This window comes from Amia ocellicauda, unplaced genomic scaffold (assembly GCF_036373705.1).
Source record: "Amia ocellicauda isolate fAmiCal2 unplaced genomic scaffold, fAmiCal2.hap1 HAP1_SCAFFOLD_90, whole genome shotgun sequence".
In the NCBI taxonomy this organism is placed as follows: domain Eukaryota; kingdom Metazoa; phylum Chordata; class Actinopteri; order Amiiformes; family Amiidae; genus Amia; species Amia ocellicauda.
This window is the reverse complement of record NW_027103015.1, coordinates 122,893-146,001: the sequence shown is the minus strand read 5'-3', so window position 1 is coordinate 146,001 and position 23,109 is coordinate 122,893. Positions and strand designations below refer to the sequence as shown.

The window sequence follows — 23,109 nt, the reverse complement described above, 5'->3', positions numbered from 1 at the left end:
TTCACATTGAAATTCACATTCATGTTGATGTAGGACTCGTCAACACAAAACTGTACAAAAATACATGAAATACGTAAACAATACAAACATTAAGAACAGAAACCACTTTCAATCTGACATTTCACAGTATAGAAATTAAATAAGTTTGAATTACCTCATGGTTTTCCTCAGGCTCGGAGCCAGGCCCCATGTTGCCATCAGCGTCAGAAGCTGAGCGCTCTGTGTAAGATTCAGAATAACGTTCAGCTGTGTGCGGTGGAGAGGGGAAATGGCGATGCAGAGCAGGCATAGTGTCTGTGAGACGGGTCTCTGTCCTGCTTGTCCTGCAGAGCCTCTCTTATCTGAAATGGCACTGGACACAACCAAAGCAGCAACGTCCCACAGGCAACAGGTCCTTAAGAGAGAACACTGTCAAATTTAACATTCAATAAAAGTCCACAGTTTTGACCATTTTCAGTTGAATTAATCCTCCGCATCAAATGCATTGAGACCATACACAGCTTTCAGATGCCTTGTACTTTAAGATATGTTGTATATTTAGGCTACCCTGTTATTGCTTGAATAAAATGTTATTTTAAGAGAGCAGTAAGAAAAAGGGGGAACAAAGATATATAATTCAATTAATAATTTTAAGCACTCTTGCTATTAGAAATAACTAAGATGAAGGCCTAAACTGGCTATCTAGTAACTGTTTAAAAATAAATGGTTTTCCGTGAGTGTGCTAAAGAAATGAACTTCTCATTTCTGTCATTACAGTGAACTAACTGGAATACGTACAGCATACACCTAACAATTGCTAAGAATTAAATGCTTTTCTTTATGAAATGTAAGATTAGTGCTCAAAATAATTAGACATCTATATTTCTACCTGGGCTTGATTATGTTGACAGTTTATGGCTGTGCTTTGCCATTAATCCAGATTTCACCTTGTTCTCTATGGGTTGGTTTCAGAGCATGATTAGCACTAGTTTAAGTACATTACTCAGAATATGTCACTCACCATTGTTTGGTATACAAAATGATTTAGCCTGAAGGACAATAAAGCATTGGTATATAGTACTATACTAGGCTAGCAAAAGTAATTTACCCATGTACATAAACAACCTACAGTCTGAATTCAACCTTCTTGGCTCTGTCTCACATGTACCAACTTTTAAAATCTCAATTTGACTTACTAGTAAAAGTTACAAAGTGAGAGGGATTTAACCATAGACAAAGAACGATAGGTTGCATATGCAACCCCGGTTATCTGAGAAAAGAAGGACTTCCCAAGGGGGAGGGGTTTTCAGCGTGCATCGCTGGAACGCATCAAAGACTTTTGTCTATCAAAGCTGCCATTGGCCCTTGTGCCCGTCACTCAAACAGGACCCTTCCACTTCCTGTTTGTATAAAAGGTGACGTCTGCACAAGGACTTCCTCTTTTTGCTGGGAGCTTGAACTCCCGCGCGAGCTTGCAACCCTTGGGCAGTGCTTCTTTTCTCAGATAACCGGGGTTTCACACGCAACCTATCGTTATCTTTCGAGTCAGAAGCACTGCCCAAGGGGGAGGGGTTACAGTATAACCAAACCGTCGCAAGGGAGGAGGCAGCGAGCTGGTAAGAGAGCCTGCCCCGAGGCGAACCTACTAGGAGCCGTACCAACTCTATGATAGAGCCACAGGGGCCCCTTGGGCCACATCTGTGCTGCTCAGACGCGAAGACCACAGTCACGCTGAACTGGGAAGAAACAAGCAATGGTGTATCCACAGGCAACAAGACCTTGTGCCTACCATGAAGCCTAGTAATAGCAGCCTCCTGCTCTACTAGCAGGGCTAGGAGCAGGGCCAATACCCAGACCACACCATATAAGCACAGGACGTAGTGTCGCAGCCCGTGCTCAACATACAGCGGGCTAACCAGACTAGATAGCCACTGCTGGATAGTTCAATTATGAATAATGGAACAATATACACAGTGGACCAACAAGAACCAACTCAAGTGCCTTCCGCTGGACACCACAGCAGTGGCCTCAGTACTAGCATAGCTAGGGCGGGGCCACAGACTGCTGGCAAAGGAACTATATACATAGCGAAGCACAAGTGCCCTCGCTAACAACAGGAGCAGTTGTCCATGCTAAACTTAATAAGGAGCGGACAAGCTCAACTGTATATTCTAAAGAACTATATACACTGCGGGGCGCAGGAGCCAGTTCATGCACCACACACAAGACACAGGAGCAGGTTACCCACTGCGGCAGCTAGCGGCAACAGATGCTCTACTGATGTCAATAAATGAACTATATACACAACGGGGCACAAGAGCAAACTCAAAGCCTACTGCTGAATACAGCAGCAGCGGCCCTCAGCACAGCTAGTATAGCTAGGGAGGGGCCAAGGCCTGCTGACAAAGGAACTATGTACAATGGCGGGGTACACGTGTAAAAAACACATGCACTCCCACCTATAGAATGAACTGTATACAAGTCACAGTCCGGTAGGAAGGGATAACGGTTCTGCATTGCTTTTCCCAAGCATGCTCAACAGGGGCAGACAGGGATAGAAAAGCCAGGAGCCAGTGCCTAACAGGCTACTGCGACTCAGCTGAAGCCAACACCGGATTCCCAATAGAAGGAACTGGGCCTGTCACGTCCAGCCTGTAGAACCGAACAAAGGTGTGCGGTGAGACCCAACTCGCAGCCGCACAGATGTCTGCCAGTGGGGCGCCTTGGAAAAAGGGCCCACGACGTGGCTACACCTTGAGTCGAGTAGGCCAGCAGGTGTTCAGGCACTGGGGCTCCAGTTGACTCATAAGCCGTGGTAATGGTGTCCACAATCCAGTGCGAGAGGCGCTGCTTTGAAAGCGCCCGGCCACAAACAATTGGTCCGAGCATCGAATGTCCTTGGTGCGCTTCAAATAGCACCTGAGAGCCCGCAGCAGGCACAACAGGTGTAGCCTACTCTCCTCCTCCGAAGAGAAGGGTGGAGGATGGAAAGCCATTAACTCAATAGGCCTGTTGATATGGAAAGGAGACATATCCTTCGGGAGGAATGCAGGATTAGGCCAAAGTGTAACCCTGGAACCATCTCCTGCAAAACGCACACACACAGGGTGAACAGACAGGGCATGTAACTCGCTCACACGTTTTGCTGACGTGATTGCCAGCAAAAACGCCGTCTTCAGTGACGCAAACCTTAAGTCATATGAGCAAGGGCTCAAATGGGGCCTTGGAAAGCGCGTCCAGCACTACATCAAGGCGCCATGCGGGCAAATTTCAGAAACTGCGCTGCTAAAAAATGAGGGCCCGGAGGCTCGCCATCAATCCTGACATGACATGAGGAGAGGGCGGCTAAATAAACCTTGAGCAGCCAGTAGGGCACAGATCTGGTCCATCCTGGAGCAGCATCTCGCCCCCTGTCTTTCAGGACGTGACTAGGACCCCCGGTCCCTGACAGAGGGGGCAGATCACGTCACCACTCCAAGCCGGTAGCATGTGGTGGCCACACGTGGCACAGCAGCGGGGACGGGAGGAGAAGGAACGGGGTCTCTCCATACCGTCAATACCACGCTCGTGCACTGCAACGTACGCGCGCAGCGAGCACTCCGGTCAGCCATCACCTTTTATACAAACAGGAAGTGGAAGGGTCCTGTTTGAGTGACGGGCACAAGGGCCAATGGCAGCTTTGATAGACAAAAGTCTTTGATGCGTTCCAGCGATGCACGCTGAAAACCCCTCCCCCTTGGGAAGTCCTTCTTTTCTCAGATAACCGGGGTTGCATATGCAACCTATCGTTCTTTGTCTATGGTTAAATCCCTCTCACTTTGTAACTTTTACTAGTAAGTCAAATTGAGATTTTAAAAGTTGGTACATGTGAGACAGAGCCAAGAAGGTTGAATTCAGACTGTAGGTTGTTTATGTACATGGGTAAATTACTTTTGCTAGCCTAGTATAGTACTATATACCAATGCTTTATTGTCCTTCAGGCTAAATCATTTTGTATACCAAACAATGGTGAGTGACATATTCTGAGTAATGTACTTAAACTAGTGCTAATCATGCTCTGAAACCAACCCATAGAGAACAAGGTGAAATCTGGATTAATGGCAAAGCACAGCCATAAACTGTCAACATAATCAAGCCCAGGTAGAAATATAGATGTCTAATTATTTTGAGCACTAATCTTACATTTCATAAAGAAAAGCATTTAATTCTTAGCAATTGTTAGGTGTATGCTGTACGTATTGCAGTTAGTTCACTGTAATGACAGAAATGAGAAGTTCATTTCTTTAGCACACTCACGGAAAACCATTTATTTTTAAACAGTTACTAGATAGCCAGTTTAGGCCTTCATCTTAGTTATTTCTAATAGCAAGAGTGCTTAAAAATATTAATTGAATTATATATCTTTGTTCCCCCTTTTTCTTACTGCTCTCTTAAAATAACATTTTATTCAAGCAATAACAGGGTAGCCTAAATATACAACATATCTTAAAGTACAAGGCATCTGAAAGCTGTGTATGGTCTCAATGCATTTGATGCGGAGGATTAATTCAACTGAAAATGGTCAAAACTGTGGACTTTTATTGAATGTTAAATTTGACAGTGTTCTCTCTTAAGGACCTGTTGCCTGTGGGACGTTGCTGCTTTGGTTGTGTCCAGTGCCATTTCAGATAAGAGAGGCTCTGCAGGACAAGCAGGACAGAGACCCGTCTCACAGACACTCTGCCTGCTCTGCATCGCCATTTCCCCTCTCCACCGCACACAGCTGAACGTTATTCTGAATCTTACACAGAGCGCTCAGCTTCTGACGCTGATGGCAACATGGGGCCTGGCTCCGAGCCTGAGGAAAACCATGAGGTAATTCAAACTTATTTAATTTCTATACTGTGAAATGTCAGATTGAAAGTGGTTTCTGTTCTTAATGTTTGTATTGTTTACGTATTTCATGTATTTTTGTACAGTTTTGTGTTGACGAGTCCTACATCAACATGAATGTGAATTTCAATGTGAAGAGCACGTGTCATGCTCTGTAATGCAAGGGAGCAATGAGGGGCTGTAGAGACACTCATAAGAGTAGCAGATTTAACACTTTTTTATGAACTACTAATTTGTTCTATTTTAATAGAATATGAAATGTAGTAGAAAGTTGTATCAGATCAGACCACTGGACAGAAACACCCCACCAAGACTGAGTTTTCATGTTTCTGCACATGTCACCTACAAACTGTTGACAGAGTGGATGAGGGTCTACAGCAGAGGTTCCCCATCCTGAGGTTGTGACAAAGTCAGGGTGAGTTTTGTTTAATATGTTTTTAAATTATTATTATTATTATTAAATTATTATATTGTTATTTTATATATATTATTTTGTAAGTAAAAATATGATTGCTTAATATGTTTTTGCATTATTATTACTATTATTATATAGTATTTGTTATTTATATATATGAATTTGTAATTAAAAATATGATACAATTATGTCAAATTAAATCAAAATTATAAACCACATTAATGTACATAGTAATACAACATGATACATATGATACAAAAAACATGTCTTAGTATTTTAGGGGTTGGAGGCTAATTTGACAATGTTAAAATGGGGTAAGGTTTTGAAGCCCTGGCCTACAAAGTCATTTTAAACCCCACTGCACAGCATTGTCAAAGCCCTGCTACCCGTTATCAATGCAGTTGTTAGCTCTGTATTAGACAAGTGTCTAAAAGTTGCATGAATAGATTAATAATACCCCTGTACTACTGGTAAACCTTTAAGTTTACATCATAATTTTTGTAAGTGTTGGAATATGTTGAGGGTGAGCCTATTTGTTTCTGTGTCTGTGAAATAAGCCATTTTACAAAACATAGAGTTTGTAGTGATTTTTCAGAGTTTCAGGGTTTAGTAGAATGCAGTTTTGGTTCATATAAATATGACGTTGTGCTTATTTCAGTCTGCTGTGTGTGTTTCCTGAAGACTGATTGCATTTTCACTATGTAGTTTGCAGATTATTCCTAGAAGTTATATAAATAATTTTACAAAACTTAAAATTTGCAGTAAAATACCATCTGTGCTTATTATATCCTTGCAATGTGGTCCCTATTTCTGTGTTTTGTATGTGTGTCATGCTTGCAGTTGTCACCATGTATTTGTAGGTTTGAAAAATAAGGTATTTCCAAAGGAATAGAAACTTAAGTGTTTCTCACTTTATTTACAATAGATACCTGATGTACTTTGTCGCCAGAACCTGGTATAACTTTGAAAAAGAAGCCAAGAGTGAAAGACTTAATAGAATATATATGGAATATGCTGGAAATGACATTACTCCGTACAGGTCAGTGTTTCTTTCTGTCCAATGTTGGTGTTGTGAACCAGAAATTAATGATTACAAGTATCTATACAACATTTCATGGAGTATCTTTTTCTACTTCTGACTATGTTCCATGTTGTAAAATGCTTGTTTGTCACAATAAAAGTCACCATTGTGTGTGTGTGTGTGTATTTTATTAATTCTATACATTTGAGCACAAACAAATCATATATACATATATTATTTATTACATATGAGTATTCACAAATAGTGCTTCACTGTGTCTCTCTAAGAAAAGTGGTGTGCATGTCTTTAGTGTCTATTGATAAATAAAACCTTACAAGATATATATATATATATATATATATATATATATATATTTGTGTGTGTGTGTGTGTGTGTGTATTTTATTAATTCTATACATTTGAGCACAAACAAATCATATATACATATATTATTTATTACATATGAGTATTCACAAATAGTGCTTCACTGTGTCTCTGTAAGAAAAGTGGTGTGCATGTCTTTAGTGTCTATTGATAAATAAAACCTTACAAGATATATATATATATATATATATATATATGTTTGTGTGTGTGTGTGTGTGTGTGTAATGCAATGAGATGCAGTATATTCTTAAATATGATACATGTTAAGGCTACGTTTGTAACAAATATAATAAGTACAGGGCTGGTCAAAATGTACAGAAATAATTCTATACATTTCACTGTTGTTCTCTATTGTCTATTGATAAATATAAACTAAAGAGATATAGGTATGTGTGTTTATCAGTGTTTGCTTAAATATATATGTAATGACATGCAATATATGTAAGTCTATACATTTCTTAATTGATTTTTTCTTACCTTTTTATTTTGCCAACACAGTATCATCCTAAGCCTAATCATAAAACATATAAACTAAAAACACATGTGGGTTCAAATCCCACTCTGGGTAAATATTAATGTTTCTTTTTTAATTTACTAAAACAGTATCATAAAACAGTATAACCTTAAATATATATACAACGTTTATTTTTCTTATTTTTTAATTTACTAAAACGAATCATAAAACATTATAACCTAAAATAAAATATCAAACTTTTATTTTCTTATTCTCTTTTTATTTACTAAAACAGTATCATAAAACAATATAACCTATTGTTATATATATATATGTATATATATATTAAACTTTAATTTTTCTTATTTTTTAATTCACTAAAACAGTATCATAAAACAATTTAAACTAAAATATATATATATAAATCTGTATTTAAAACTTGTATTCTCTTTTTATTTACTAAAACAGTATCATAAAACAATATAACTTTAAATATATATATGTATTTAAAACTTTTCTTATTCTCTTTTTATTTACTTAAACAGTATCATAAAACAATATAACCTAAAATATATTAAACTTTAATTTTCTTATTTTTTAATTTACCAACACAGTATCATAAAACAATATAACCTTAAAAACACAGTTTATGCTATTAAACATTACACCTCCACACCAGCAGGGTGAGGTGCCCTTGGACATTCACCATGATGGATGTCACCCTAACAAAATGGCTACCATCTTACCAGATGACCTATGACCTTACAAATGGTCGATATCAGCCAAAATGGCTGATATCATCCAAGATGGCTGACAAGGGAGGGTCAAATGGTAACCCTGGGGGGTGCTGGGAAGGAGAGAGGAGTTCCGGTTCAATGGTACATAAGGAGGGAGGGTCAAAGGGTAACCCAGGGTGGTGCTGGGAAGGAGAGAGGAGTTCCAGTTCAAAGGTACATAGGGAGGGCGGGACTTCCGGCTGTCAAAATAAGTGATGCTGCCATCTATACTACTCACAGACACAGTTAGCCACAGCCACGGCTTCTTCCAATTCTCGTCAGTGTTCCAGATTCAATGTTTTTTTTCTTCAGTGACGTTGTAAACACGCACGTGGGGAGCACATCAAAACCCAGTTTTGTGATTCAGTTACAGCAACAACTGACACAGCGGAGCAGTAGGGGTTGTAGCATTTTTTGGTCCAAGGTCTGGATCACAGCGACTGAGTGGTCCGGACCTCGGCACTGTGGTCCACGGAGTGGTCCCGATCACGTAACGCAAATTGGGATGGGTTTTTGTTTTGTTTTTTTGGACACAACGTATAAAACCCATTTACTGTCAAATATATTATCGACATATCCAAACTACAAACATAATGATCATAAATGTACAATATTAATAGTATAATTCTCATTTGTAACATAGCCGATAGCTGATTTCTTTTTTAATCTTATCTATCAGACAATTTGTAGGAAGCTGTGCTAACGTTACTCTGAAAAATGCGCTTACATTGAGCAACTTTGTCATTCTGAATGAAATTATTCAAGTTATTAATTTTTCCTCATCATGACTGAAGAGAAAAGATAGCTTATTTAGAATCTTATCTTTAATTTAATGTCAGCCTATTTACATGTCCTCTGTTTGCGCTCTGCCAAGAAATGTTTTATCAACTTTGGTTAAACCATATCTTCCTTATTTTATCACTGTGAGATCTAGCAACATTAAAAACAAAAGCATAGGTTGTTTTGTTTATGTATGGTTAACATTGTAATAGTTGGTATTTTAAAGAGAGATTATAAGAGATGTATTAACGTATTGATCATCTGATGCCCTTTGTCTTTTCTTGAAGGATAATGTCATTATGAAGAAGATAAAACTTTTTTTTTTTAAACACCTCCCCCCACCAGGATTAGGGTCGCCTCCGCACTGTTTCTACTGAAACAAAAAAACAAGTGTCAATCTCTGCAGGAATCTACTCCGGCTCCCCCTTCTGGTGATGAAGAGGAACCCGAGTCCAAGATGCTTCCAACCAGCCCTCAGGCGCTCCCTTCGGGTGTAGGTCACGCTCCAGGGGGCCGGGGGAGTTAAGAGGGAGTCACTGGACGGGGACGACAAACGCCTCCAGTGACAGACGGACGCACACAGAGAGAGAAAGAGACAGAGAGAGAGAGTTGCACTTCCTCCTGCAATGCAATAAATATGCCCAAAATAAGGGACACATTCCTTAACAAAATAATGAATGCCACCCTACCTTTGACAAAACTGAGAAAAAATTAAAATGGTCAGTCCTCCTGGAGGAGGGACACACAGCCTCCCTGGCTGCCCAATATGTCACCACCTGCCACAGCCTGAGGGGCACAGTGACACATGAGCACCAGCTGTAAATAAAATGTAAATACTCATTTGTAATGCATGTCATTGTATTTCCAAAAAGGAATCTGTAAACACTAAACCTATTTTCTTTAGTTCTATGTATTAAAGATCATTTATAGTTTATTACATTTTGTTTTTCTGTACTTTTATACATCTTATTGTGATTTTGGCAGGACGCTGTCTGTCACGGCATGGCTGCTGCTGACGCACACTAATTAGGTGCTCATGTGTTGCAGCCGTGTTGTCCGCTGCTTCGCAGACAGCTTGTGAGCTCACGGCTGCATGCAATGAGCACTGAGGCGACTGTGACGTCATTGGCAGGTGTGCTTCATCTATTTAATCCCTCTCCTTCCCTGAGGGAGACAGCTAACCATTGAGAAGGAGGACTGGTGATCCTACCTCTGACTGCCCGGAGCACCCTGTTTATGTGGATGTTTTGTGTGCTGGTTTTGCCTTGTTTTCCCCTTTTTGTGTTTTTTTCTGTTGGACTATTGTGAACCCCAATAAAGCTCGGACACCGCCGGAACCCGAGACTCTCTCCGTTTATTGTGTCCGGCATTTACAATTGGTGGCCAATGTGGGGAAGCTTTGTGACATACTTACCCTGAACTCTGTACCCGGAAGGACAGCTATGGAGGCGTCTCCAGTGGAACAGTTGTTGGCCCCAGTGGTGAAGCTGCAGGCTCAAAAACAACAAACTCTCGAGACGCTTGTCCAGCAACTTCAAGTACCAACTCCTGCACCTAACCCTGCTGTGGCCGCAGCAAACCCAGCTTGGGCAGGTCTGCAGGTTCCAAAGATGGGACCGGAGGACGACCCAGAGGCTTTCTTCATCATCTTTGAACGTACTGCCCGGTGTTGCGGCTGCTCTGAATTTCTGTCCAATATTAAAGATCCTAGGCTCTCATTGTCTGATTTGGCTGGGGCACAATTGGGACATGTCTCTTGGGACCGATCACCATTAGTGACTGCAGGTGATGAGCGGGGCAGGGACAGCCTTCCCTCTGACTCCAGTCGTGTAGCAGCCAACAGTACCCTGTTGGACCCAGGGGAAGGAACGAGTTCTGGGACTCACCTCCTCTCTCCTTCTTCCCGTGGAAGGCCCAATACAGGATCCCACCTTCAACAGTTTTTCCGATTTCGCTATGGACCAGACACAGGATGATGCCCTGGGACGTATATATGACCAGGTCAGAGTTGTTGATGGTTGCATAGTGAATACACAGAGGGCACTTTGTGTTTCTCTCCAAACCAGCAGCCAAACCGGTCATGCTGGATGATGTTGCAGGCAGAATGACGTTCACCACGGTGCCTCCAGACTCTTTCACGAATACCAATCGAGCTGCACGGTGCTGGGCTGTGAGCACAGGTCCCACTAGAGGATGACGGGCCCTCATGCCACCCTCATAGAGTCTGTTTCCTCCTGTTCCTCCTCGCACAAAGAAGCAGATACTGGTCCTTCTGGTTCTTCTGATAGCACTATGGATGTGACATCCTGGCGAAGCTGGACTTCCTACTCTACATTAATTGGGCTGCAGGGAGCGCCTCATAATACCAGTAGTGACAAGGACACTAGCAAAATGCAAAACTAGAGAAGAATCAGTCAGGAAGGATAAGGAGAGAGCAATCGTCCGTGGCCACCACCTGCAAAACCATTCCCTTATTGGGGTGGTCTTGCTGTTTCCTCTCTCCGGTGCACCTGCTGTCACTTTCATTTGCACCAAAAAAGGAGACAGTGATTCACAACCGCTTAGGCTTCCTAACTGTACAGATTAATATGCCTAAAGTGTAACTGACTTGGTGTTATGCTGTGATGATTACTTGTTCCCTTATTTTTTTGAGTGGTGTATTATAGAAGATAGCCTTGAGAATGAGGCCACAGAATTGCGGGATTCCGTGACTTTCAACACTTATGAAACCGAGTCGAGGTGACGAAAAGCTAAATGTTTGGTTGGCAACATGGCTTAGATGTGCCATTCATGAAACTTGTGTTGATTCTTGAAGCCATTGGCTTTGCTTCCCTCTCCAAGTCTGTGTAATTAAGAATTGGCAGGAGCCCACGAGTTGAAACAATCAGAGGACAGAATGCAAATGAAGTGTTCTGAGAAAAGCAAAGCAGAGAAAGGACATTTTCCCGTGTGCATGTAGATGGCCGACTTTGACACGGCTTGATGAAGTCTTGAGGATCCTACCACTGCTTAAGTGCACTACTACGCTTGCCTTCAGGGAGTGTCGTCTATAACTTTCAAAAAATAGGACTCGAACTAGGCAGACGAGCACCTTGGATTGGCCTGGGTCAATGTGAGGATCGAACCCAAGATCTTGTAGTTATTAATGCCATGCTCTAACCAACTCAGCTAACCAGCCAGCAAAAGCAATCTCTCTGCCAGGCATTTGCTCATGTTTATGTAAAATGGCTGCAAAATGCATTACACACAAGTGTGAAAAGAACACTTTTGCAATTCCTAGCATTGGTGATGCTATAAACCAATCTGTCAGAAGTGGGATTTGAACCCACGCCTCCATCAGGAGACCAGAAAACCCTTCTACACTCTTCAAGGGAACAACACCTTGAGTCTGGTGCCTTATACCACTCGGCCATTCTGACAGGATGTACATGTCCACCGGGAGATTATATAGTGCTCAAGAAAACTGCGGGGACACTTAAATCACACATCCTATCTCCGTGATCGAAGTCTAGGAAACCTCAAAATCTTCACCGTACATTGCAAAATTCGTAACTCTCCCACCTTCATGCTTTTGAGACTGTACTGGGAGACACAGAAAAACTTTCTTCAAGCGCCACGTATGGATGTGCCATACTGGAGGAGCTGGACTACCTGTGCAACCTGAATGGGCTGCAGGGAGCGCCTCATATTACCAGTAGTTACAAGGACACTAGCAAAAGGCAAAACGAGAGAAGAATCAGTCAGGAAGGATAAGGAGAGAGCAATCGTCTGTGGCCACCACCTGCAAAACCATTCCCTTTTTGGGGTTGTCCTGCTGTTGCCTCTCTCCGGTGCACCTGCTGTCACTTTCATTTGCACCAAAAATGGAGACAGTGATTCACAACCGCTTAGGCTTCCTAACTGTAAAGATTGATATGCCTGAAGTGTATCTGACTTGGTGTTATGCTGTGATGATTACTTGTTCCCTTATTTTTTTGAGTGGTGTATTATAGAAGATAGCCTTGAGAATGAGGCAACAGAATTGCAGGATTCCGTGACTTTCAACACTTATGAAACCGAGTCGAGGTGACCAACAGCTAAATGTCTGGTTGGCAACATGGCTTAGATGTGCCATTCATGAAACTTGCGTTGATTCTTGAAGCCACTGGCTTTGCTTCCCTCTCCAAGTCTGTGTAATAAGGAATTGGTAGGAGCCCATGAGTTGAAACAATCAGAGGACAGAATGCAAATGAAGTGTTCTGAGAAAAGCAATGCAGAGAAAGGACATTTTCCCGTGTGCATGTAGATGGCTGACATTGACACGGCTTGATGAAGTCTTGTGGATCCTACCACTGCTTAAGTGCACTACTACGCTTGCCTTCAGGGAGTGTCGTCTATAACTTTCAAAAAATAGGACTTGAACTAGGCAGACAAGCACCTTGGATTGGCCTTGGTCAATGTGAGGATCGAACCCAAGACCTTGTAGTTATTAACGCCATGCTCTAACCAACTGAGCTAACCAGCCAGCAAAAACAATCTCTCTGCCAGGCATTTGCTCATGTTTATGTAAAATGGCTGCAAAATGCATTACACACAAGTGTGAAAAGAACACTTTTGCAATTCCTAGCATTGGTGATGCTATAAACCAATCTGTCAGAAGTGGGATTTGAACCCACGCCTCCATCAGGAGACCAGAAAACCCTTCTACACTCTTCAAGGGAAGAGCATCTTGAGTCTGGCGCCTTAGACCGCTCGGCCATTCTGACAGGGTGTACATGTCCACCGGGAGATTATATAGTGCTCAAGAAAACTGCGGGGACACTTAAATCACACATCCGATCTCCGTGATCGAAGTCTAGGAAACCTCAAAATCTTCACCGTACATTGCAAAATTCGAAACTCTCCCACCTTCATGCTTTTGAGACTGTACTGGGAGACACAGCAAACTTTCTTCAAGCGCCACGTATGGATGTGCCATACTGGAGGAGCTGGACTACCTGTGCAACCTGAATGGGCTGCAGGGAGCGCCTCATATTACCAGTAGTGACAAGGACACTAGCAAAAGGCAAAACGAGAGAAGAATCAGTCAGGAAGGATAAGGAGAGAGCAATCGTCAGACGGCACGTATGGATGTGCCATACTGGAGGAGCTGGACTTCCTGTGCAACCTGAATGGGCTGTAGGGAGCGCCTCATAATACCAGTAGTGACAAGGACACTAGCAAAAGGTAAAACTAGAGAAGAATCAGTCGGGAAGGATAAGGAGAGAGCAATCGTCTGTGGCCACCACCTGCAAAACCATTCCCTTTTTGGGGTTGTCTTGCTGTTGCCTCTCTCCAGTGCACCTGCTGTCACTTTCATTTGCACCAAAAATGGAGACAGTGATTCACAACCGCTTAGGCTTCCTAACTGTAAAGATTGATATGCCTGAAGTGTATCTGACTTGGTGTTATGCTGTGATGATTACTTGTTCCCTTATTTTTTTGAGAGGTGTATTATAGAAGATAGCCTTGAGAATGAGGCCACAGAATTGCAGGATTCCGTGATTTTCAACACTTATGAAACCGAGTCGAGGTGACGAAAAGCTAAATGTTTGGTTGGCAACATGGCTTAGATGTGCAATTCATGAAACTTGCGTTGATTCTTGAAGCCATTGGCTTTGCTTCCCTCTCAAATTCTGTGTAATAAGGAATTGGTAGGAGCCCACGAGTTGAAACAATCAGAGGACAGAATGCAAATGAAGTGTTCTGAGAAAAGCAAAGCAGAGAAAGGACATTTTCCCGTGTGCATGTAGATTGCCGACTTTGACACGGCTTGATGAAGTCTTGTGGATCCTACCACTGCTTAAGTGCACTACTACGCTTGCCTTCAGGGAGTGTCGTCTATAACTTTCAAAAAATAGGACTCGTACTAGACAGACGAGCACCTTGGATTGGCCTTGGTGGATGTGAGGATCGAACCCAAGACCTTGTAGTTATTAACGCCATGCTCTAACCAACTCAGCTAACCAGCCAGCAAAAGCAACCTCTCTGCCAGGCATTTGCTCATGTTTATGTAAAATGGCTGCAAAATGCATTACACACAAGTGTGAAAAGAACACTTTTGCAATTCCTAGCATTGGTGATGCTATAAATCAATCTGTCAGAAGTGGGATTTGAACCCACGCCTCCATCAGGAGACCAGAAAACCCTTCTACACTCTTCGAGGGAACAACACCTTGAGTCTGGCGCCTTAGACCACTCGGCCATTCTGACAGGATGTACATGTCCACCGGGAGATTATATAGTGCTCAAGAAAACTGCGGGGACACTTAAATCACACATCGGATCTCCGTGATCGAAGTCTAGGAAACCTCAAAATCTTCACCGTACATTGCAAAATTCGTAACTCTCCCACCTTCATGCTTTTGAGACTGTACTGGGAGACACAGCAAACTTTCTTCAAGCGCCACGTATGGATGTGCCATACTGGAGGAGCTGGACTACCTGTGCAACCTGAATGGGCTGCAGGGAGCGCCTCATAATACCAGTAGTGACAAGGACACTAGCAAAAGGCAAAACGAGAGAAGAATCAGTCAGGAAGGAAAAGGAGAGAGCAATCGTCAGACGGCATGTATGGATGTGCCATACTGGAGGAGCTGGACTACCTGTGCAACCTGAATGGGCTGCAGGGAGCGCCTCATAATACCAGTAGTGACAAGGACACTAGCAAAAGGCAAAACGAGAGAAGAATCAGTCAGGAAGGAAAAGGAGAGAGCAATCGTCAGACGGCATGTATGGATGTGCCATACTGGAGGAGCTGGACTACCTGTGCAACCTGAATGGGCTGCAGGGAGCGCCTCATAATACCAGTAGTGACAAGGACACTAGCAAAAGGCAAAACGAGAGAAGAATCAGTCAGGAAGGAAAAGGAGAGAGCAATCGTCAGACGGCATGTATGGATATGCCATACTGGAGGAGCTGGACTACCTGTGCAACCTGAATGGGCTGCAGGGAGCGCCTCATAATACCAGTAGTGACAAGGACACTAGCAAAAGGCAAAACTAGAGAAGAATCAGTCGGGAAGGATAAGGAGAGAGCAATCGTCAGACGGCACGTATGGATGTGCCATACTGGAGGAGCTGGACTACCTGTGCAACCTGAATGGGCTGCATGGAGCGCCTCATATTACCAGTAGTGACAAGGACACTAGCAAAAGGCAAAACGAGAGAAGAATCAGTCGGGAAGGATAAGGAGAGAGCAATCGTCAGACGGCACGTATGGATGTGCCATACTGGAGGAGCTGGACTACCTGTGCAACCTGAATGGGCTGCAGGGAGCGCCTCATAATACCAGTAGTGACAAGGACACTAGCAAAAGGCAAAACTAGAGAAGAATCAGTCGGGAAGGATAAGGAGAGAGCAATCGTCTGTGGCCACCACCTGCAAAACCATTCCCTTTTTGGGGTTGTCTTGCTGTTGCCTCTCTCCGGTGCACCTGCTGTCACTTTCATTTGCACCAAAAATGGAGACATTGATTCACAACCGCTTAGGCTTCCTAACTGTAAAGATTGATATGCCTGAATGCAAATGAAGTGTTCTGAGAAAAGCAAAGCAGAGAAAGGACATTTTCCCGTGTGCATGTAGATGGCCGACTTTGACACGGCTTGATGAAGTCTTGTGGATCCTACCACTGCTTAAGTGCACTACTACGCTTGCCTTCAGGGAGTGTCGTCTATAACTTTCAAAAAATAGGACTCGTACTAGACAGACGAGCACCTTGGATTGGCCTTGGTCGATGTGAGGATTGATCCCAAGACCTTGTAGTTATTAACGCCATGCTCTAACCAACTGAGCTAACCAGCCAGCAAAAGCAATCTCTCTGCCAGGCATTTGCTCATGTTTATGTAAAATGGCTGCAGAATGCATTACACACAAGTGTGAAAAGAACACTTTTGCAATTCCTAGCATTGCTGATGCTATAAATCAATCTGTCAGAAGTGGGATTTGAACCCACGGCTCCATCAGGAGACCAGAAAACCCTTCTACACTCTTCGAGGGAACAACACCTTGAGTCTGGCGCCTTAGACCACTCGGCCATTCTGACAGGATGTACGTGTCCACCGGGAGATTATATAGTGCTCAAGAAAACTGCGGGGACACTTAAATCACACATCGGATCTCCGTGATCGAAGTCTAGGAAACCTCAAAATCTTCACCGTACATTGCAAAATTCGTAACTCTCCCACCTTCATGCTTTTGAGACTGTACTGGGAGACACAGCAAACTTTCTTCAAGTGCCACGTATGGAGGTGCCATACTGGAGGAGCTGGACTACCTGTGCAACCTGAATGGGCTGCAGGGAGCGCCTCATAATACCAGTAGTGACAAGGACACTAGCAAAAGGCAAAACGAGAGAAGAATCAGTCAGGAAGGAAAAGGAGATAGCTATCGTCAGACGGCATGTATGGATGTGCCATACTGGAGGAGCTGGACTACCTGTGCAACCTGAATGGGCTGCAGGGAGCGCCTCATAATACCAGTAGTGACAAGGACACTAGCAAAAGGCAAAACGAGAGAAGAATCAGTCAGGAAGGAAAAGGAGAGAGCAATCGTCAGACGGCATGTATGGATGTGCCATACTGGAGGAGCTGGACTACCTGTGCAACCTGAATGGGCTGCAGGGAGCGCCTCATAATACCAGTAGTGACAAGGACACTAGCAAAAGGCAAAACGAGAGAAGAATCAGTCAGGAAGGAAAAGGAGAGAGCAATCGTCAGACGGCATGTATGGATGTGCCATACTGGAGGAGCTGGACTACCTGTGCAACCTGAATGGGCTGCAGGGAGCGCCTCATAATACCAGTAGTGACAAGGACACTAGCAAAAGGCAAAACTAGAGAAGAATCAGTCGGGAAGGATAAGGAGAGAGCAATCGTCAGACGGCACGTATGGATGTGCCATACTGGAGGAGCTGGACTACCTGTGCAACCTGAATGGGCTGCATGGAGCGCCTCATATTACCAGTAGTGACAAGGACACTAGCAAAAGGTAAAACTAGAGAAGAATCAGTCGGGAAGGATAAGGAGAGAGCAATCGTCTGTGGCCACCACCTGCAAAACCATTCCCTTTTTGGGGTTGTCTTGCTGTTGCCTCTCTCCAGTGCACCTGCTGTCACTTTCATTTGCACCAAAAATGGAGACAGTGATTCACAACCGCTTAGGCTTCCTAACTGTAAAGATTGATATGCCTGAAGTGTATCTGACTTGGTGTTATGCTGTGATGATTACTTGTTCCCTTATTTTTTTGAGAGGTGTATTATAGAAGATAGCCTTGAGAATGAGGCCACAGAATTGCAGGATTCCGTGATTTTCAACACTTATGAAACCGAGTCGAGGTGACGAAAAGCTAAATGTTTGGTTGGCAACATGGCTTAGATGTGCAATTCATGAAACTTGCGTTGATTCTTGAAGCCATTGGCTTTGCTTCCCTCTCAAATTCTGTGTAATAAGGAATTGGTAGGAGCCCACGAGTTGAAACAATCAGAGGACAGAATGCAAATGAAGTGTTCTGAGAAAAGCAAAGCAGAGAAAGGACATTTTCCCGTGTGCATGTAGATTGCCGACTTTGACACGGCTTGATGAAGTCTTGTGGATCCTACCACTGCTTAAGTGCACTACTACGCTTGCCTTCAGGGAGTGTCGTCTATAACTTTCAAAAAATAGGACTCGTACTAGACAGACGAGCACCTTGGATTGGCCTTGGTGGATGTGAGGATCGAACCCAAGACCTTGTAGTTATTAACGCCATGCTCTAACCAACTCAGCTAACCAGCCAGCAAAAGCAACCTCTCTGCCAGGCATTTGCTCATGTTTATGTAAAATGGCTGCAAAATGCATTACACACAAGTGTGAAAAGAACACTTTTGCAATTCCTAGCATTGGTGATGCTATAAATCAATCTGTCAGAAGTGGGATTTGAACCCACGCCTCCATCAGGAGACCAGAAAACCCTTCTACACTCTTCGAGGGAACAACACCTTGAGTCTGGCGCCTTAGACCACTCGGCCATTCTGACAGGATGTACATGTCCACCGGGAGATTATATAGTGCTCAAGAAAACTGCGGGGACACTTAAATCACACATCGGATCTCCGTGATCGAAGTCTAGGAAACCTCAAAATCTTCACCGTACATTGCAAAATTCGTAACTCTCCCACCTTCATGCTTTTGAGACTGTACTGGGAGACACAGCAAACTTTCTTCAAGCGCCACGTATGGATGTGCCATACTGGAGGAGCTGGACTACCTGTGCAACCTGAATGGGCTGCAGGGAGCGCCTCATAATACCAGTAGTGACAAGGACACTAGCAAAAGGCAAAACGAGAGAAGAATCAGTCAGGAAGGAAAAGGAGAGAGCAATCGTCAGACGGCATGTATGGATGTGCCATACTGGAGGAGCTGGACTACCTGTGCAACCTGAATGGGCTGCAGGGAGCGCCTCATAATACCAGTAGTGACAAGGACACTAGCAAAAGGCAAAACGAGAGAAGAATCAGTCAGGAAGGAAAAGGAGAGAGCAATCGTCAGACGGCATGTATGGATGTGCCATACTGGAGGAGCTGGACTACCTGTGCAACCTGAATGGGCTGCAGGGAGCGCCTCATAATACCAGTAGTGACAAGGACACTAGCAAAAGGCAAAACGAGAGAAGAATCAGTCAGGAAGGAAAAGGAGAGAGCAATCGTCAGACGGCATGTATGGATATGCCATACTGGAGGAGCTGGACTACCTGTGCAACCTGAATGGGCTGCAGGGAGCGCCTCATAATACCAGTAGTGACAAGGACACTAGCAAAAGGCAAAACTAGAGAAGAATCAGTCGGGAAGGATAAGGAGAGAGCAATCGTCAGACGGCACGTATGGATGTGCCATACTGGAGGAGCTGGACTACCTGTGCAACCTGAATGGGCTGCATGGAGCGCCTCATATTACCAGTAGTGACAAGGACACTAGCAAAAGGCAAAACGAGAGAAGAATCAGTCGGGAAGGATAAGGAGAGAGCAATCGTCAGACGGCACGTATGGATGTGCCATACTGGAGGAGCTGGACTACCTGTGCAACCTGAATGGGCTGCAGGGAGCGCCTCATAATACCAGTAGTGACAAGGACACTAGCAAAAGGCAAAACTAGAGAAGAATCAGTCGGGAAGGATAAGGAGAGAGCAATCGTCTGTGGCCACCACCTGCAAAACCATTCCCTTTTTGGGGTTGTCTTGCTGTTGCCTCTCTCCGGTGCACCTGCTGTCACTTTCATTTGCACCAAAAATGGAGACATTGATTCACAACCGCTTAGGCTTCCTAACTGTAAAGATTGATATGCCTGAATGCAAATGAAGTGTTCTGAGAAAAGCAAAGCAGAGAAAGGACATTTTCCCGTGTGCATGTAGATGGCCGACTTTGACACGGCTTGATGAAGTCTTGTGGATCCTACCACTGCTTAAGTGCACTACTACGCTTGCCTTCAGGGAGTGTCGTCTATAACTTTCAAAAAATAGGACTCGTACTAGACAGACGAGCACCTTGGATTGGCCTTGGTCGATGTGAGGATTGATCCCAAGACCTTGTAGTTATTAACGCCATGCTCTAACCAACTGAGCTAACCAGCCAGCAAAAGCAATCTCTCTGCCAGGCATTTGCTCATGTTTATGTAAAATGGCTGCAGAATGCATTACACACAAGTGTGAAAAGAACACTTTTGCAATTCCTAGCATTGCTGATGCTATAAATCAATCTGTCAGAAGTGGGATTTGAACCCACGGCTCCATCAGGAGACCAGAAAACCCTTCTACACTCTTCGAGGGAACAACACCTTGAGTCTGGCGCCTTAGACCACTCGGCCATTCTGACAGGATGTACGTGTCCACCGGGAGATTATATAGTGCTCAAGAAAACTGCGGGGACACTTAAATCACACATCGGATCTCCGTGATCGAAGTCTAGGAAACCTCAAAATCTTCACCGTACATTGCAAAATTCGTAACTCTCCCACCTTCATGCTTTTGAGACTGTACTGGGAGACACAGCAAACTTTCTTCAAGCGCCACGTATGGAGGTGCCATACTGGAGGAGCTGGACTACCTGTGCAACCTGAATGGGCTGCAGGGAGCGCCTCATAATACCAGTAGTGACAAGGACACTAGCAAAAGGCAAAACGAGAGAAGAATCAGTCAGGAAGGAAAAGGAGATAGCTATCGTCAGACGGCATGTATGGATGTGCCATACTGGAGGAGCTGGACTACCTGTGCAACCTGAATGGGCTGCAGGGAGCGCCTCATAATACCAGTAGTGACAAGGACACTAGCAAAAGGCAAAACGAGAGAAGAATCAGTCAGGAAGGAAAAGGAGAGAGCAATCGTCAGACGGCATGTATGGATGTGCCATACTGGAGGAGCTGGACTACCTGTGCAACCTGAATGGGCTGCAGGGAGCGCCTCATAATACCAGTAGTGACAAGGACACTAGCAAAAGGCAAAACGAGAGAAGAATCAGTCAGGAAGGAAAAGGAGAGAGCAATCGTCAGACGGCATGTATGGATGTGCCATACTGGAGGAGCTGGACTACCTGTGCAACCTGAATGGGCTGCAGGGAGCGCCTCATAATACCAGTAGTGACAAGGACACTAGCAAAAGGCAAAACTAGAGAAGAATCAGTCGGGAAGGATAAGGAGAGAGCAATCGTCAGACGGCACGTATGGATGTGCCATACTGGAGGAGCTGGACTACCTGTGCAACCTGAATGGGCTGCATGGAGCGCCTCATATTACCAGTAGTGACAAGGACACTAGCAAAAGGCAAAACGAGAGAAGAATCAGTCGGGAAGGATAAGGAGAGAGCAATCGTCTGTGGCCACCACCTGCAAAACCATTCCCTTTTTGGGGTTGTCTTGCTGTTGCCTCTCTCCGGTGCACCTGCTGTCACTTTCATTTGCACCAAAAATGGAGACAGTGATTCACAACCGCTTAGGCTTCCTAACTGTAAAGATTGATATGCCTGAAGTGTATCTGACTTGGTGTTATGCTGTGATGATTACTTGTTCCCCTATTTTTTTGAGTGGTGTATTATAGAAGATAGCCTTGAGAATGAGGCCACAGAATTGCAGGATTCCGTGACTTTCAACACTTATGAAACCGAGTCGAGGTGACCAACAGCTAAATGTCTGGTTGGCAACATGGCTTAGATGTGCCATTCATGAAACTTGCGTTGATTCTTGAAGCCACTGGCTTTGCTTCCCTCTCCAAATCTGTGTAATAAGGAATTGGTAGGAGCCCACGAGTTGAAACAATCAGAGGACAGAATGCAAATGAAGTGTTCTGAGAAAAGCAAAGCAGAGAAAGGACATTTTCCCGTGTGCATGTAGATGGCCGACTTTGACACGGCTTGATGACGTCTTGTGGATCCTACCACTGCTTAAGTGCACTACTACGCTTGCCTTAAGGGAGTGTCGTCTATAACTTTCAAAAAATAGGACTCGTACTAGGCAGACAAGCACCTTGGATTGGCCTTGGTCGATGTGAGGATCGAAACCAAGACCTTGTAATTATTAACGCCATGCTCTAACCAACTGAGCTATCCAGCCAGCAAAAGCAATCTTTCTGCCAAGCATTTGCTCATGTTTATGTAATATGCCTGCAAAATGTATTACACACAAGTGTGAAAAGAACACTTTTGCAATTCCTAGCATTGCTGATGCTATAAATCAATCTGTCAGAAGTGGGATTTGAACCCACGGCTCCATCAGGAGACCAGAAAACCCTTCTAGACTCTTCGAGGGAACAACACCTTGAGTCTGGCGCCTTAGACCACTCGGCCATTCTGACAGGATGTACACGTCCACCGGGAGATTATATAGTGCTCAACAAAACTGCGGGGACACTTAAACCACACATCGGATCTCCGTGATCGAAGTCTAGGAAACCTCAAAATCTTCACCGTACATTGCAAAATTCGTAACTCTCCCACCTTCATGCTTTTGAGACTGTACTGGGAGACACAGCAAACTTTCTTCAAGCGCCACGTATGGATGTGCCATACTGGAGGAGCTGGACTACCTGTGCAACCTGAATGGACTGCAGGGAGCGCCTCATAATACCAGTAGTGACAAGGACACTAGCAAAAGGCAAAACTAGAGAAGAATCAGTCGGGAAGGATAAGGAGAGAGCAATCGTCTGTGGCCACCACCTGCAAAACCATTCCCTTTTTGGGGTTGTCTTGCTGTTGCCTCTCTCCGGTGCACCTGCTGTCACTTTCATTTGCACCAAAAATGGAGACAGTGATTCACAACCGCTTAGGCTTCCTAACTGTAAAGATCGATATGCCAGAATTGCTGGATTCCGTGACTTTCAACACTTATGAAACCGAGTCGAGGTGACCAACAGCTAAATGTCTGGTTGGCAACATGGCTTAGATGTGCCATTCAT

The 23,109-nt window shown here is 44.0% G+C and overlaps 7 non-coding genes across 7 annotated transcripts; all 7 read right to left on the bottom strand.

The window, feature by feature from the left end:
* Positions 1-11,984: 11,984 nt before the first annotated feature.
* On the bottom strand, positions 11,985-12,099 carry trnal-caa (transfer RNA leucine (anticodon CAA)). Its single transcript has 2 exons — positions 12,062-12,099; positions 11,985-12,030 (listed from the first exon to the last, which is right to left on the bottom strand). It is a non-coding gene; the product is annotated as a tRNA-Leu (tRNA).
* A 1,211-nt stretch (positions 12,100-13,310) lies between these two features.
* trnal-caa (transfer RNA leucine (anticodon CAA)) lies at positions 13,311-13,425 on the bottom strand. The gene is made up of 2 exons: positions 13,388-13,425; positions 13,311-13,356 (listed from the first exon to the last, which is right to left on the bottom strand). It is a non-coding gene; the product is annotated as a tRNA-Leu (tRNA).
* A 1,371-nt stretch (positions 13,426-14,796) lies between these two features.
* trnal-caa (transfer RNA leucine (anticodon CAA)) lies at positions 14,797-14,911 on the bottom strand. Its single transcript has 2 exons — positions 14,874-14,911; positions 14,797-14,842 (listed from the first exon to the last, which is right to left on the bottom strand). It is a non-coding gene; the product is annotated as a tRNA-Leu (tRNA).
* A 1,715-nt stretch (positions 14,912-16,626) lies between these two features.
* Positions 16,627-16,741, bottom strand: trnal-caa (transfer RNA leucine (anticodon CAA)). Its single transcript has 2 exons — positions 16,704-16,741; positions 16,627-16,672 (listed from the first exon to the last, which is right to left on the bottom strand). It is a non-coding gene; the product is annotated as a tRNA-Leu (tRNA).
* A 1,854-nt stretch (positions 16,742-18,595) lies between these two features.
* On the bottom strand, positions 18,596-18,710 carry trnal-caa (transfer RNA leucine (anticodon CAA)). The gene is made up of 2 exons: positions 18,673-18,710; positions 18,596-18,641 (listed from the first exon to the last, which is right to left on the bottom strand). It is a non-coding gene; the product is annotated as a tRNA-Leu (tRNA).
* Positions 18,711-20,425: 1,715 nt separating this feature from the next.
* Positions 20,426-20,540, bottom strand: trnal-caa (transfer RNA leucine (anticodon CAA)). Its single transcript has 2 exons — positions 20,503-20,540; positions 20,426-20,471 (listed from the first exon to the last, which is right to left on the bottom strand). It is a non-coding gene; the product is annotated as a tRNA-Leu (tRNA).
* Positions 20,541-22,394: 1,854 nt separating this feature from the next.
* trnal-caa (transfer RNA leucine (anticodon CAA)) lies at positions 22,395-22,509 on the bottom strand. The gene is made up of 2 exons: positions 22,472-22,509; positions 22,395-22,440 (listed from the first exon to the last, which is right to left on the bottom strand). It is a non-coding gene; the product is annotated as a tRNA-Leu (tRNA).
* Between the last annotated feature and the right edge of the window lie 600 nt (positions 22,510-23,109).